Source organism: Apium graveolens, chromosome 9, assembly GCF_009905375.1.
Source record: "Apium graveolens cultivar Ventura chromosome 9, ASM990537v1, whole genome shotgun sequence".
Lineage (NCBI taxonomy): Eukaryota > Viridiplantae > Streptophyta > Magnoliopsida > Apiales > Apiaceae > Apium > Apium graveolens.
The window spans coordinates 52,670,991-52,688,145 of NC_133655.1; positions in this window are offsets into that span (position 1 = coordinate 52,670,991).

Below are 17,155 nucleotides of genomic sequence, written 5' to 3' on the forward strand. Positions count from 1 at the left end.
CTCCAAGCCACATGTCTTCCCCTTATGGTTTGATGATGTCACCTTCTCTTTTAACAACTTGTTTTAGCTTCTCTTGGAAGCTTCCTTCCCATTCTACTTGTATGTGCTTGTCCCTTGGTCGTTTATTTGTTTTACGGTTCGCTTAACTTTCGTTCTTGTTTATCGTTTGAGGGATCATACTCGGGATCTCATTACTTAGGTTCCCTTAAACCTTTCTCAATATTTTATATTCCTTTTATGATCCTCTCTTAAAATCCTTGAATTAAAATCCTTTTAATCATGTTACCTTATACTTAATTCTTTCTGTATCTGGTGGGTTTTCAGGAAAAATCAAAGTGTTTGAATTTGGATTCTGACGATCTTTACATACACTTATATACCATATAGAGTACTAATAAGATCTCAGAATATCAATAAAAGAACCCCTACATAGTGTGGCATTAAAAGTTTTCTTATTCAGCATAATCAGCAAAATCACTATTCATAAGGGTTACAAAAAGTCCAAAATTTTTGGGGTTATTATAGTTTAGTCGTGAAATTCGAGAAAGCAAAGAAGGTGACTATTATAAAGATTGTTGGTCCAGGGTTTGCGAAATTAGAGTAAGTTCTATTATGTAAAGCTATATATATATATATATTACTTGTGTTATCGTGTAGTTGGACTACTATACTTCTTTTCGAAGTTATACTAGTGGGTTTAGTTTTGAGTTTGGGAATTTGTTGGGAAAGAGTTTTAAAAGAAAGAGAAAAATTTATTTGTGAAATTTAGAATTCTTGTTTCTAGAACTGTAACCTCAAAAGATCTTGGATTAGTTTGGGGTCATAGATGTTAAATATCTTTTATTGGATTTTTTTATTATTAAACATGTTATTTTGGATTGAGGTTTCATTGTGACGACCAAATCCTCTGACCCCGGATTTAGGGGCGTTACATAATTAGAAGGGCTAAATGGGATGGTCTAATGTATAACTTAGGTAATCATTAATACATACATCTTATGGGAGAGTTCTATTATAACATGAACATTATTAAAGGGATAGAGGGCATACTACATTTCATTACCACAGTCAATAGGAAAGTCATTTGTGTTGATAACAAACGCATCAATAGGGCATTGCATTTACCTTTGCATTTGTGTGAGTTGCCTTGTGAGGATATATACTCTCTATTTGTGTTTAACAAATCTGAATTTGAACTTATGCTTAGCACTTTTTTGATAATCTGATGTTCGTGATGGTCTCTGTGATGTTAATTGTGGTATACACTTTAACCACTTCACAGGCACTTTTCAGCATCTTGCTCTAATCATTAGGACATACGTTATGCCAAAACCAAATCAAAGCAAATACTTTGATTTCTTTGATATGAACATCATGTACCTTCTCTGCACTAACAAAATCAATTTCAGCATCTCTTATGTTATTCTGCTCAATGTGATCAATACATATCTTGTAGATTATATGCCATATGGTATGCTAATTTCTTCTTTTTTTGCACTCTGCAATATTAACATGCCTGAAGCTTTTTCTAATCTAGCTAATTCATAAATCAAAAATGAGCATATTAGGCCTCAAGTTCCCCTGATGCACTGTGAACCTCAAGAGGTCACTCCCACGGTCATTCCTCAGTTCATAAGAGAGGAATATGTATTTCTCTCTAAGTTTAAGTCTGTCAAAACAATATTTATGAACTAAAAATAGAACTTAAAAGGGTTAAACATGAAAACATTGAGATTAAGGAAAAGGTAGGAGAACTAAAGGTTGTCACTACTTCTTGCAAGCATAGGATTGCATATCTTGAAAACCTAGATGCATCTACTCTAGGAACAAATTGCATGACTGATCAAGAAATTGTTAATTCATTTCAAGTCCCTATGAGTGATAATAATGCTACGATTCATGAGTTAGAAGAAGTAGGTGTGGGTGCTAGAGGTGAAATAGTTGATAATATGCCTGATTTCATTCATATATGTGATGCTGATGGAAATATGATTGGTTGATTATGCTTGATTTTGCTCTTTAATGGATTCTGCTTTATCATTCTGTGTTGGTGCTTGTTGTTCTGCATCCCTTTTTTTGTTTAAATCTATGGTATGTTTGTAACTTAAAGACCATGTGATGTCTTAAGTTGGTTTGTAATATTTGGGTTTTGCTGGTAATCTATATTAGTTAACTTGAATTTAAGAGTGAATGCACTTCTCTGGTTTGTAATGACTTAAAACAGGTTCAGGATTTTGTTCTAGATAATCAGTGAACCACACTGATTATTGAGAACACTTTTGATTATATATCATGGCCTTCTATTTTACACTTATGATCTTGATTCTATCAAATGGATAAATTTGTCTTGTTCTTAATATCTAAATTCAGGAACAAAAGTTAATATGAACTTTGAATAATCTATCTATAACTTTTGTAAATATCCTGAGCATCTGAGTTATTCTGATTAAAGTGCAAGTATATCAGTAAAATATGTTATATTAAGTGCTTGGTACATTGGTGAAACTATGTCTTTCTCTGTCATTTTGACCCTTGATATACTCTAACATGTCAATTATAGCTGGTTTGCAATTTTTGTTCTGAAGATATTAATTATTCTTATTTATAGATAAAAGTAGTTTTATAAAAACTTAGTAGTAAAGATATATGTATTATCTAACTATTTTGCAGAATTTACAAGAATTGTGAACTTAGCATGTTATCAAAACTTAAAATTATTCTGGACATCCATTAACCGTTGAGTTTTTTTTAAAAAAATTAATAATTACATGTCCTGGCATTTTATCACCACTCTACAGAAATTAGAAATACACTTAGTAATTGATTATGAGAGCTGTAGTGTAATTCAAATATTGGATTAAACCAGCTGTTCTTGATCACTCTAATATGTATCTTTAACTATACTGTAAGTGAAAGAACATAAATATTTGTACTTGAAACTCATTGTGTAGTTGAGATTGCAGGATACCAAAGGCTTATGCTCGTGTGTTATATAACTAAGTTACAGGAAAAATAAGAGCACCTGATAGATCCAAGGCTAACACTCAGCAAAATTGGCTAAGGTATTAAAGGTAAAAACTCACACTCCATTCTGATTCTATGAAGACCAATTTTGTTTTAGACTTTAGAATTCAGCCAACCCTACGATATTTCTGGTTCTAATAGATTATATTAGAAAAAGGTGTATGATTGTGTAATAGAAAAGCTTGTACTAGTGTTAGTTATTAGTTGACTAGGTTGTTTCCATAGTATGTATTAGATCTCCAACTTTGTAACATGAAAATAGATTTATTAGTGACAATTTGTGTAAATTGTGTTTGACAAAATTAGAATATATTAAATGTTCTAGATTGTAAAACACTAAGGCCTTGTATTCTTGATTCGTGTTAATTTCCAGACTGTAAAAGAACAAAATTGGCCCTATACAAAATATTTCTAATGAATTACACTAAGGCCTTGTATTCTTGAATATGTTGACTTTCAGATTTTGCTCTGATATCACTTGTTAGGTAATGAATTACACACCGAGGGGTCGGGGTGAATGTGTTTTTGTGTTTATATGCTTTTCTTGAAGTGTTTATGGTTATGAACAAAGTAAATTAAATGTTGTAGAGAAAAGTGTTAATACTGAAATTAAACAAGTAAGAACAGTGGACACAGATCTTTCAAAAATCACTTAATTTTATTTTAAAATTAAGAAAGTTTTGCTTCAAAATTTCTAGGCTCTTTGTTGATAAAGAGCTTAGCTTCTTCCTTGAGAAAATAGAAGATTTTTCTTATCTAAATTGTTACTCCTAACAAAGGACCAGTGTTAACTTTATATGATAGTTAACTACTGGTTAACACAGTGTAAAATAATAGATGCTATTCACTTTAGTAAACTATCACTAATCATTCCATTTTAGGAAAAGCATATATTCCATTTTTGGCTTAGCATATCTTTGCATAATGTGTTAACTTTGATCTTCCTTTATCAGTTAATCTTCACCCTTGATCTTTCACTCTTCAAGATGCTTTTTGTAGACTTATCAATCCAACTTGATTAGATTGTTTGTTGATTGCTAATCTTGGATATTAAACCGGTCTGCATTTTGTACTTTGAGTTTTTACCTCGAGATCTCCAGTTTGGTACATAGAGAACTTGACATCTCAATAAGTGTAATGGCTTATCAAGATCTCTCATTACTCTATAGTTGTTTTAACTTGTAGAGGTCTCTGAGTTCTCTATAAGAGAATTTAGCTTGTCGAGATCTCTCCACTTCATGTCTTCACTTTGGTTTATAGATATCTCTGAGTTCTCTAGTGACTAATTCACTTGTCGATAACTCAGAGTTCTCCAGTGATATTTGACTTGTCGATATCTCAGAGTTCTCTAGTGATATTTGACTTGTCGATATCTCAGAGTTCTCTAATGATATTTGACTTGTCGATAACTCAGAGTTCTCTAGTGAAATTAGACTTGTCGATAACTCTGAGTTCTCTAGTGATATTTGACTTTTCGATAACTCTGAGTTCTCTAGTGAAGAAATGAGTTGTCAATATCTCCAATCTTCATGTCTTCAATTTGGCTTATCGATATATCTGAGTTCTCTAGTAGCTTTCTTGACTTCTCTATAAGTCATTCTGGAATTCTCGAATGACTTCTCTATAACACTAAATCTGTGACTTGTAGAGATCTTGAGTTAGAAAATTTTTCTCAAAACAAATTTATTCAACTCCAAGCTTCTTAATAATTCTTCTGAGGCATGATCTTCTTGATCTTCTTTTAGATAAAATTCTTAGGCTTGATATTGTTTAAAGAAAAAGACTTCAGTCTGCTCTTTGACATTTTCACAGACTTTGATGTTACAATACAAAATGCAAACTAAGATTACAATACAACTTACTAGGTTTGTCAATTTGACTTAGTCTTGTTATTGTACATGCATGTCTTGCACAACAATCTCCCCCAATTTGTGAGAAGATTGCTTATCACAAATTCATGTCGGTTAACAAGACTAACCCCAAGTTATATTGGAAAATAAGATTAATACATAAAAATTGACACAATTACAACTTTTATACATTAGGAGATTTACAGAGTTTAAATAGTTACAAGCATCAGGTAAAGACTATTTTTGCTTCTGCTTCTTCTCTAATGAGATCATTTAAGTAGACAAGAATTTCAAGTTCTTCTATGATAGGTGTCTCACTTAGAGTATCTACAAGTATAAGTATGTCTGCCTTTGGGTAACCATTTAGCAAATTAATCCTAAATCTTGAAAATTTGCCAACTTTAATGTTTAAGAATTTTCCATCTTTAGAGATTTTGCTCGTTCCTTTGGCCTTGAGTTCTTCTGATCTTTTAATGAACATTTCAATCTCCTCATTATACCTCTTTATCTTCTCCTCATATTCAGCCTTATTCCTTGATTTCCTTTCCTCCCTCACTATTAGCCACTCAGCTAAAACAGATCACCATGCTCTTGTAGCAGTATCCTTATCCTTCAATAAACTTATTACTCTTTTGATTTATGTGGGAGAAAGAGAGTCCATTAAGATGCAACCAAGAAATGTGAAAGACCCATCTTCTTAGTAGATTCTTACTTCCTTTAGAGTTACAACCCAGATTCTAACTATTTCCTCATCTAGTTGTTGAAAATAATCTTCATATGAGATGCACCAGTTTAAGGGTAGAAAATCATTTTGCTTGAAACAATTTCAGATGGCCCTTTCAGTGACTTCCACTTTTTCAGTAGGCTTGGTTTTCTTAGGTTTTCTTCCAACAGACTTGTAGTTGATTTTGAGTGATGGCTTTGCAGAAGGTAGGTTTGTGATTTTCTTGAGAGATGTTTGACTTGTGGTGATTGGTATCTTCAATAAGGAGTTAGAAGTTTGCTTGTATAGGAATTTGAGCTTAGTGGTTTGAGGTGGTTTGGTGATTGAGTTTGTTGGTTTTGAAGGTTGAGCTAGAGTTGTTTGGATTTTTAGGGTTTGTTGTGGTTGATGTGGTTCTGAGCCATCTTGTCTCTTTTTGCTTCTCCTCTCACTCCCTTTCTTCTTGTTCTCATCCTTCTTTTCTTCTTGCTTCTTATCCTTGCTACCAGTTACCTTGGATGATTGACTTGGATTTGAGCAAGAAGGTTTTTAATCATCATTCTGCTCATCATCATCCAAGTTATCCTTATTGATTTGAGTTTTAGGCAAGTTAACTTTTGGATTTCTTAGATACCTCTTCAACAGCTTAATCATCTCTTCATCCTCCATAGTTTTGTTTTTCTTGGCCTTCAACTCAGTTTCCAGAATCATGATTAGCTTTTTGTTAGCCATGACACATTATTTAGGGATTTGGAAGTGTTTGAAGTGTTTGGTGATAGGACAAATGTATGACAATCCCTTGCTTGGTTGTAGGTATGCTTCAGAAAAAGCAGCCACTTGAGCAATTTTCAGTTCAGTTATGAAGAGAGTGTCTTCATAAATCACCACTCTGATTTGGCTTATCAGAATATCCAACTCAGATTCCCTCCTAGAGATAAGATAGTTGAGGGACACCTGCATACATCTGTCTACCCCTGAGTCATTTATATTGACCACTATCCTCTTCTCATAAAAATTGTCCTTAGTCACCAAGATCACCTTTATGGAATTTATTGCTCTTTCCAAGGCCTTTTTGTAGGTGAAGAAGTTATTGTTGAGAGAAGTCCTGAGAGCCTTGAGCAATTCATCAAATTCCCTGCTTAGACTTGGTCCCTCAACTGCCCTAATGAGCCTCTACATTACAATATCTACTTCTTGAATTGTGCTCTTGTTAGCAGCTTGGACTTGAACATTTTTGAGTAGATGATCTTGATCTTGATAGCCTAGCCTCTATCTCCCCCTTAGTCTTGTTGGAAGGCATGAGAAAGGAGTAGGAATTTCAGGCCTCACAGCTTCAGAAAGTGCATGCAATGGTATGTTTAGCTTTCCCATCGTTGCTCCCAAAACAACAGAATTTTGCATTTGAAGGTCCTTGTGGGAGTCCACCAAGGCTTGAATGTTAGCTTGTTGACTCTGCACCAGTGTGGTGAGAGCATGCACTTGAGATGTGAGCTGATCATTTGATGTTTGTAGTGTGGAGACTTGAGTTTGAAGGGCTTGAATTTGAAGGTTGGTGGATGTAGAGATAGGCTGATGAGAACTTGTAAATATTGAGGAGCCAAAAGTTGCTTCCACAGCTTGTTTAATGCCATCCATGAGAAAGGCATAAGGCTCATATCTGCTCTGGTGAAGCTGTTCCAGTTTGACCTTTGTGTCATTTGCATTGGTGATTTGGTGTTGGACTACTTCATGAAGAGCAATAAAAGACTGTCTGAGATTTTGCACATCTTTCTCCATAGTGGTCAAATCTAGTCTTTTTATTTGGTCAGCAAAGTGTTGAAACTTTGAGGTGATCTAGACCTGAGAGGGTATAATCTCATCCATCTTCTCATTTACCATTTTCCTCGCCCTGTCCTCATGACCAATCAATCTAAGTTCTACAGATTTTCCAAAGAGATGGAAAGCTTTGAGTTGAGCCTTGGAAACTTTATTGATTGCATCATAGACCTCATCAGGAGTTAGTTCTTTAGCATTGCTGCCCAAAATAATCAAATAATCTTCCCTGAACTTAGCTAAAACACCCTACATCTCCAGATTATAGTCCTTATTTAGCCATGCATCACACTTGCCATCTTGTTCAGCTTCATCAACAATTTTGTCTTGTTGCTCTTAGAAATATGTTTCATAGGAGAGCATAATGGCTTGATAGTCCTGGTTAGACATATCTGAGGTCAGCAACTGTTGAGAGATTTGTGCTAGTCTTGGAAGCTGATCTACCCTGAACTCTTCAAGATTTGATTGAGGTGCAGCTTCTTGGAGCCAGTTGGAGACAAGGTGTGGTTGTTGAGGTTATGAGGTTGAAGGCTGGTGTGAGGAATCAGAACCACCTGTGACAGAAGTCACAGTTTTACTCACAGTAGGTACTGTGGTTATGACAAGTTGTTGTTCCACACTAGTTGTGGGAACCTCGAATTGAATTGGAGGGGATTTGACTTGGTTACTGTCATGTGCACCAGTATCAAACCCTTGTGTGTCTTGCACCACACTATCACCTGAATGTGCTATTCTTGCCTCCTCCATGACAGGATTGTTGGCAATTGTACTCCCAGCATCAACTGCTAATGCAATTTCTGGTAGGTTTTTGAGGGGAGTCGTTCCTTAAACAGGATCCTCCAATTGAATTGGAGAGGATTTAGACAGCTCCCCCTCAGGAGTACTACCCTCAGACCTAACATCCTGTGAAGGTTGATTTGCACATGAAGGTTCATTTGTAACATCCATGAGGTCTTCATTAAAAACTGATGAATCCATCATGGTTTTGATGGTGTCAACAAGGTTTACCCTAGCTAGTAGCCTCTCACCATCTGATTGTAGTGTCTAGGTGGTAAGCAAGGTTTCTTGAACCAAGTCACTTGATTGAACTTGCACTTGAGGAATGGATTCAAGTGCTGTATGTGAAGAAGAAATTTGTGAGATTAAGATTTATTGCTCAGAAGTGAGTGTTGGCAGCTCCCCCTGAATGGATTAGGGAGCTTCAAAAGTTGTGCTCTCACTGTGTGCCATCCGTATTTCTTCTACCATATACCTGAATTTGTTCAAGTGTTGGTTGTGCAGACTTTGTACAAAGTGCATTGGGGAGAATGTTCTTTTCAATAGACACACCCTATTGAGAGGATGTATCTAGAGTCTGTTTTGTCCCCATTTTTTAAAACTGCCTCCTTTTTAGAGGGTACAGAGGTGGTTTGAGTGGCCATCTCAGATTTCTTACCCTTAGTTGTTCTCTTGACCAAAGGTGATTCAGCTTCTGTTTGGTCCTCACCACTCTCATCTATTACTGTGAGGGTTATCTCCTTTCTCTTCTTTTTACTCACTTCACCCTTTTGAGAGGATGAAGAGGTTAGTTTCCTAGCTGTTACTTGGTTTGAAGAAGTTGTCTCAACTTGGGAAGGTCCCTGCTAGTGTTCTTGTGTTTGTACTTCCACAGGTTCAGGGACCATAGTTGTGCTAGACTGTGCATTTGATCTCATGTCAGGCATTAGGTAAGGGTAAGTCCTAAACATCTCCATCATGAATGGAGTGATTTTTAGACTTACATTTATCTTGTTCTTTGTACTAAGTGAGCCAAATATTATTTTGGACACTTTCTTAAAATTGCCTAGTTTAGTGCTATCTATACCATTCAACAAACGTATGTCTGTTACTTTATGATTTAAAATAGACATTATGAATCTAGGAAATAATATTTCCTTACCTCTAGCAGATTGGGGCATGGTCAGCCTGGTTGAAGTTCTTCCAGGATCAATAGACCAACATTCAAATGTCTTTTGTGGGCTATAGAGTACACCAGCTTCTGTACCATACTTAAAATATTGTCATACCCTATCTTTCTGCATGTGAATGCCCTCACTACAGAATCAAATATAAAGGACCATTCCTTCCTTAAGTTTGTTATGTTCAAGTTGGACAAGTTGATTCTTCCACCATAGTTGATGAAGTCCATGAACTCAGTCAGTTCATCCTGGGTTGGCACCTCCACTAAGTTTATAGTTGGTAGACCCAAGGCTATATTCATATCTTGTTCATTGAACTCTATCTGTTGGCCTCCAATTATGCAAGTTACCACCAAAGATACATAGTTGTCATTCATATCAGTCCTTTCTAGAGCTGTTGTCCAAAACTCATGCAGAACATCCAAGTACAAGACTGGGTTAGCAGTTAAAGCTCCTGCAATGTAAGATTCAGACAAGAATTTCACAAAACCCTTGAAACTATCAGGGGCTTGATTAACATCAGTAAAAGCTAGGAAATTGGTTCCTTTCTCTGGGATAGTAGCTCTAACAATATTGAGTGCCATTGATGTTTAGTGAGAGTGAATGGGTAAGAGAAATTAGTGAGGAAGGAGTTGAAATGAGAGAGAAATCGGTTTTAGATTGAAAATCTAGGTCACTTGAGTTCTCGAAGGTGTAAGTATGTATATGTATCGAGGTGTCTGGGTATTTATAGTAAAAGCAAATGACTTATCGAGAACTCAAATATAGACGTTTGGAATTAGTCTATAGAAATCATTTTTAAAAAGTGAAATACATGTCGATAAGTCATTTTATTTATTCTTGTAGAGAACTAAAAATAAACTTATCGAGATGTCAAATAAATACCCAGTTTGTCCAAAATGGACTGAATTGTTTCCAATAATTATTTGAATAAATTCAAAATAAAATCAGAATACATTTACCAAAATAATTTATTAAAATAAATTATTTTAGTTCTGAGTTATCTATAAATCTAAAAAGATATTTGTAGAGAACTCTGTAAGTTTACACTTATAGAGAACTCTACAATGACTTATCGATAAGTCATAATAAAGTTTATCGAGAAGTCACTCGAGAAGTCAGTAAACTGACTTATTGAGAACTCACTTGAGAAGTCTTAAAATGACTTGTCGATAAGTCAGTTATACTTATTGAGAAATCAGTTCCCTATTTACTTTCGATCAATATGATTCTGCCCTGTGTTAATTTTATATATTGAAGATATAAATTTACATTTAGACAGTTTACTTAGAATTTGAAAAATTCCAATCTGAACTTTTTTTAAAAAAAAATAAATATGTAGAGATTTCTGAAATATTTATACTTCATATTTCAGTTACTTCCAATTAAATCAAATTAATTTTGATTCACTTGTTAATCTGCTGTAACACATTAACCGAGTTCTTGCCTTTGGATGAAGAATTAAGCATTCCAATTTCACTTACAAGTCTAGTGAAAGTTGCTTCATCCAAAGGTTTAGTAAAAATGTCAGCTAATTGTTTTTCTGTTAGAACAAAAATGAGCTCAATGGTACTATTTGTAGCATGTTCTCTAATAAAATGGTACCTTACATCAATGTGATTTGTTCTAGAATAGTTAACTGGATTAGCCACTATGGATATAGCACTAGTATTGTCACACATAATTGGAATTTTGTGTAACACTAGGCCATAGTCGATTAGTTGATTCCTAATCCAAAGCACTTGAGCACAATAACTTCCATCAACTATATATTCTACTTCAGTTGTGGAAGTTGACACATATTGTTGTTTCTTGCTATACCATGATACAAAGATCCAAGAAACTGACAGCTTCCACTAGTACTCTTCCTGTCAACCCTGCATCCAGCAAAATCTGTATCTGTGTAGCCAACAACTTCAAAACCAGTTCCTTTAGGATACCATAAGCCCAAGTTTGGAGTCCCCTTCAAGTAACTGAAAATCCTCTTTATAGCCATCAAATATGATTCTTTTGGATTGGCTTGAAATCTTGCACACAGACATGTAGCAAACATGATGTCTGGTCTACTTGCAGTTAAGTAAAGTAGTGATCTAATCATCCCTCTATAGCTTGAAATATCTACACTTTTGCCCTTTTTATCTTCATCCAATTTTGTTACTGTAGACATAGGTGTAGATGCAGGTGAACAGTCAACCATGCCAAAAAAAAAATAATAAATCTTTGACATACTTAGTTTGGCTGATGATGATTCCATCACTTCTTTGACTGACTTGAAGTCCAAGAAAGTAACTTCATTCCCCTATCATACCCATTTCATATTCACTCTGCATAAGCCTGGAAAATCTTTGGCAAAGTTTTTCATCTGTAGAACCAAAAATGATATCATTCACATAAATTTGAACTAGGATCATATTATCACCATGCTTCTTGTAGAACAGAGTCTTGTCTATAGTGCCTCTAGTAAAACCATGTTTAAGTAAGAATTTTGACAATATATCATACCAAGTTCAAGGTGCCTGCTTTAGTCCATTTAGAGCCTTGAGTAACTTGTACACAAAATCTGGAAATTCTGGATCTTCAAAGCCAGGTGGCTATTGCACATAAACTTCTTCTTCTAGCTCACCATTTAGGAAGGCACTCTTGACATCCATTTGATAGACTTTGAAATTTGAATGTGCAGCAAATGCTATAAAAATCCTTATTGCCTCAAGTCTTGCAACTGGGGCAGAAGTTTCATCATAATCAATTCCTTCTTCCTGTAAGTAGCCTTTTGCAACCAACCTTGCCTTGTTCTGGTAACTATACCATTTTCATCCATCTTTTTCCTCAACACCCATTTTTTTCCAATTACGCTTCTGTTCTTTGGTGCAGGAACTAACTCCCAAACTTTTTTTCTTTCAAATTGATTCAGCTCTTCTTGCATAGCAGATATCCAATCAGGATCCATTAGAGCTTCTTTAGTTTTCTTCATCTTAGGATCCATTAGCAGTTGCATATCTAGTTCTCACACCAGCAGTTGGATAACCAATAATTGCTACTCTAGTGTGACTTCTATCCCACTTTCTTGTGTGAGTTTGTAGAATTGTTCCTTCATTATGTTCCTCATCATTGGTATGACTTGTAGATCCTTCTTATTTTTCTCCCCCTAAGTTTATGCTATCAAATTCAGGTGTTTGAGATGAGCTTCCATTTCCATGATTTTCTTGTACAGTAATCTCTTCATTCATCATTTGTTGTGCATTGACTTCATCTTCTTCATCAGAATCACTGTAATATTGAGGTTTTTAAATGCAAGGGCATTAACTTCGTTTTCATCAAGGCATTCCAAGCCTGGACACTTGTTATCATCAAAGGTCACATCTGTGCTTTCCATAATTTTCTTTTGATCAATTACATAGACCTTGTAGGCAATTCTCTCCACTGAACATCCCAGAAAAATTGCTTCAAAAACCTTTGAGTCAAATTTTCCCACATATTCAAAGTTGTCTTTTAAAATGTAAGACTTGCTTTCAAACACATGAAGATGCTTTATAGTAGGCTTTCTCTTAGACAAGATTGAGTAAGGTGATTTGCCATGAACCTTGTTGATGAGATATCTGTTTTGAGTATAGCATGCAGTGTTAACAGCTTCTTCTGAAAAACTTGTTGGCAACTTGGCATCTTGCAACATTGTTCTAGCAGCTTCTACCAATGTTCTATTCTTTATTTCAACTATCCCATTTTGTTGAGGTGTTCTAGCAGTAGAGAACTCTTGAACAACGCCTTTGTTTTTGCATAATTCACTTAATGTTGTATTTCTGAATTATGTTCTATTATCACTTGTCAATCTCTTTACACAGTTTTGTTCTTCGGTCTATTTTTCGATCTTCTTTATGTGCTCAATTATGATGTGTGGAGTCTCATCTTTAGAGTGCATGAACTCTACCCAAGTTTATCTTGAGAAATTATCCACCATCACAAGTGCATATTTGTTCCTTGAAATTGATAAGACATTTACTGATCCAAACAAGTCAATGTGAATAAGTTGCAATGGTGCACTTATGGAATTCATATTTTTTTACTTATGACTTGATTTTTCATTTTTCATTTTTGACAAGCTTCACAGACTTCAACTTGAGCAAACTCCAGATTAGGCATGTCTCTTACTAACTCTTTTTTAACCAAGGTGTTAATTGCCTTGAAATTCAAGTGAGACAACTTTTTATGTCGTAGCTTGCTTTGTTCTACAGATACCTTGGTGTAGAAGCAACAAATTTCATCCTTATTTGTTGAGTCCAAGTTTGCCACAAACAAGCTTCCTTTTCTTGCTCCTTTCAGAGCAACCTCGCCAGTTTTCTTCCTGATAAAAGTGCATTCTTCTTTGTTGAATAAAACTTCAAAACCTTTATCTACAAATTGGCTAACACTGAGAAGATTCACTTCAAGACTAGCTACTAGTGCTACATCATCAATGACAACATTTCTAGAAATAATTTTGCCATATCCCATTGTGAATCGTTTGTTGTTGTCTCCAAAGGTCACCAAAGGGCCAGCCTTCTCCTCAAATTGTGATAGAAGGGCCATATCACCTATCATATGTCTAGAACATCCACTGTCTATAATCCATATGACCTTCTTCATTTTGCCCTGCACACAATGAATTTTAAGTGTGTTTAGTAACCCAAGCAGTGTTGGGCACTTTCTTCTTGTTAACTGATTTAGCAAAAGTAGAATGAGTTGTTTCAGATAAAATAGAATTCATTGACTGTTGTACATTTTCCCTGTCTATTGTAGACCCAATTTTTGTTTCTTTGAGGTCTACTCCCATCTTGTGGCAACTTTTCATTACTTTCAAGTTACAAGGGAAGCACTCAAACTTGTCACAGAATGAGTAGGGATCATTTGCATCTGCTTCATTGTATTTGCAGGCTCCTTCAACTGGCTTGCTAATAGCCTTTTTACAAAGGTGAGTTAGGTGATTCACAGAGCCGCATTTCTCACATTTCTTTCTTGGAGCATCTGCAACATAAGAAAAATTGTTGCTTTCGTTTATCCCAATATTCCCATTTCTATTTTTCTTCTTTTTTATTGTATTTTCAGTTCTTGTTTCCTTGACAGGTGTCTTGGAAACTTGGTTATCCATGAGCTTCTCTTCAGCTTTGGAAGATTGAGTTGCTTCTACATTTTTCTTTTCATTGTCTTCATCAGCAATTTCTTGGTTGATAATCAACTCTTCTTCACTGAAATTAACTTCATATGCCTTGAACGTAGGTGAAACAACCTTTTTCAGCATAGCTAGAACATTTTTATTTTCTGTTGCTTTTCCTTTGTCACCTATATCTTTCTTCTTGCTGTTCAAGGCATCATAATCAAGACCAATAGCAAAATTTGCACATGGCTTATTCTTCTCATGGTATTGTCCAACCAACTCAGATGCATTCTTGAAGGACTTTAACTTAACTTCATTTTTTCCAGCTTCTCCCTTAACACTGATTCAATCTCACTTGCGCACTTGAGCTTGTTCTTCATATATGCATTATCTTGTCTCAAAGCTTCAAGCTCTACCAACAACAATTCAGTTTCTTGTTTCTCATTTTCAAGCTTCTCATTTATCTTTGTCAGTCTGCTAACCTCTTCATTAGTAGCAACTATACCTGTATGAATGTTAAACATTTATGTGCCCATCTTCTCTATAGTTTCCTTATATTGACTCACATTTAAATTAATGGTAGTAAGAGTTGGTACCTGTGATTTTGATGAGGATGACCCTCCTTGCTCCAAGGCCATTGTGCATAATTTTCAACTTCCTCATCTTCATCATTATATGAGTCATCCCAACTCTTTCCCTCTGCAATATAAGCTTTGCTTTGCTATTTCTTCAGAAGAGCTTCATACTTTGCTTCCAGTTCAAGATAATCTTTGTCTTTCTTTGCTTTCTTGGGTTTCCTGCATTCTATAGCAAAATGGCCTAGTTCATCACAGTTGTAGCACCTTATCTTTGATCTGTCAACATATCCAGTTTTGTAACCATTTTTACTATCAGATGTGTACTTCCCTTTTCATTTCCATATGTTGTGTTTGTTGAATGACTGTCCTTTACCCTTGAAGAATATTGGTTTCTTTACTCTAATGTTAGAGAACTTTCTTGCCAGATAGGTCATTGACTGATCAAGCTCATCAAGTTCATCCAGGGTGTAGAACTCATCTTCTTCCAATTCCAGAATGACTTGTTCATGTGAATCATTGTTTCTTTGCTCACTTGTTGAGGCAACTGAAGTCTGGGATCCTAGTTCATCAATAGAGGTCTCGCTTTCATTGACAAGTAGAGCACTTGAACCATCGACAACATGCCCTTGACCGGCTCTTAATGATTTCCTATGAATCATCTCTAATTTATATGTTTTTAAGATTCCATATAGAATTTCCAGTGTTACTCTTCTCAAGTCTCTCCCTTCTCTAATTGCTGAAATTTTCTGTTCCAAATGATCAGGGAGTGTAAGCAAAAACTTCAAGTTCACTTCTTCAGCTTCATAGTATTTGTCATGCAATTGCAAGTCATTGATCAGTTTGTTAAACCTTTCAAACGCATCGGTGATACTTTCCTTTAGCTTAGCCATGAAACCCTCGTACTGTGATAAACAGTAACATTTTCTTCTTCCAAAGAGTGTAGTTAGTTTTATCAAAAGTAGGGATTTTAATGCTACTGATTTTCTGTGTATTCATTCTTTCAAGATCTTGAATCTTTTGACTTTCAGATTTTGCTCTGATACCACTTGTTAGGTAATGAATTACACACTGAAGTGGGGGTGAATGTGTTTTTGTGTTTTTATGCTTTTCTTGAAGTGTTTATGGTTATAAACAAAGTAAATTAAATCTTGTAGAGAAATGTGTTAATACTGAAATTAAACAAGTAAGAACAGTGGACACAGATCTTTCAAAAGTCACTTAATTTTATTTTAAAATTAAGAATGTTTTGCTACAAAATTTCTAGGCTCTTTGTTGATAAAGAGCTTAGCTTCTTCCTTGAGAAAATACAAGATTTTTCTTATCTGAATTGTTACTCCTAACAAAGGACCAGTGTTAACTTTATATGATAGTTAACTACTGATTTACATAGTGTATAATAAGAGATGTTATTCACTTTAGTAAACTGTCACTAATCATTCCATTTTAGGAAAAGCATATCTACCATTTCTGGCTTAGCATATCTTTGCATACTGTATTAACTTTGAACTTCCTTTGTCAGTTAATCTTCACCTTTGATCTTGCACTCTTCAAGCTGCTTTTTGTAGACTTGTCAATCTAACTTGATTAGATTGTTTGTTGATTGTTAATCTTGGATGTTGAACTGGTCTGCATTTTGTACTTTGAGTTTTTACATCGAGATCTCCAGTTTGGTATATAGAGAACTTGACATCTCGATAAGTATAATGGCTTATCGAGATCTCTCATTCCTCTATAGTTGCTTTGACTTGTAGAGGTCTCTGAGTTCTCTATAAGAGAATTTTGCTTGTCGAGATCTCTCCAATTCATGTCTTCACTTTGGCTTATAGATATCTCTGAGTTCTCTAGTGACTAATTGACTTATCGATAACTCAGAGTTCTCTAGTAATATTTGACTTGTTGATATCTCAGAGTTCTCTAGTAATTTTTGACTTGTCGATATCTCAGAGTTCTCTAATGATATTTGACTTGTCGATAACTCAGAATTCTCTAGTGATATTTGACTTATCGATAACTCTGAGTTCTCTAGTGATATTTGACTTGTCGATAACTCTAAGTTCTCTTGTGAGGAAATGACTTGTCGATATCTCCAGTCTTCATGTCTTCAATTTGGCTTGTCGATATCT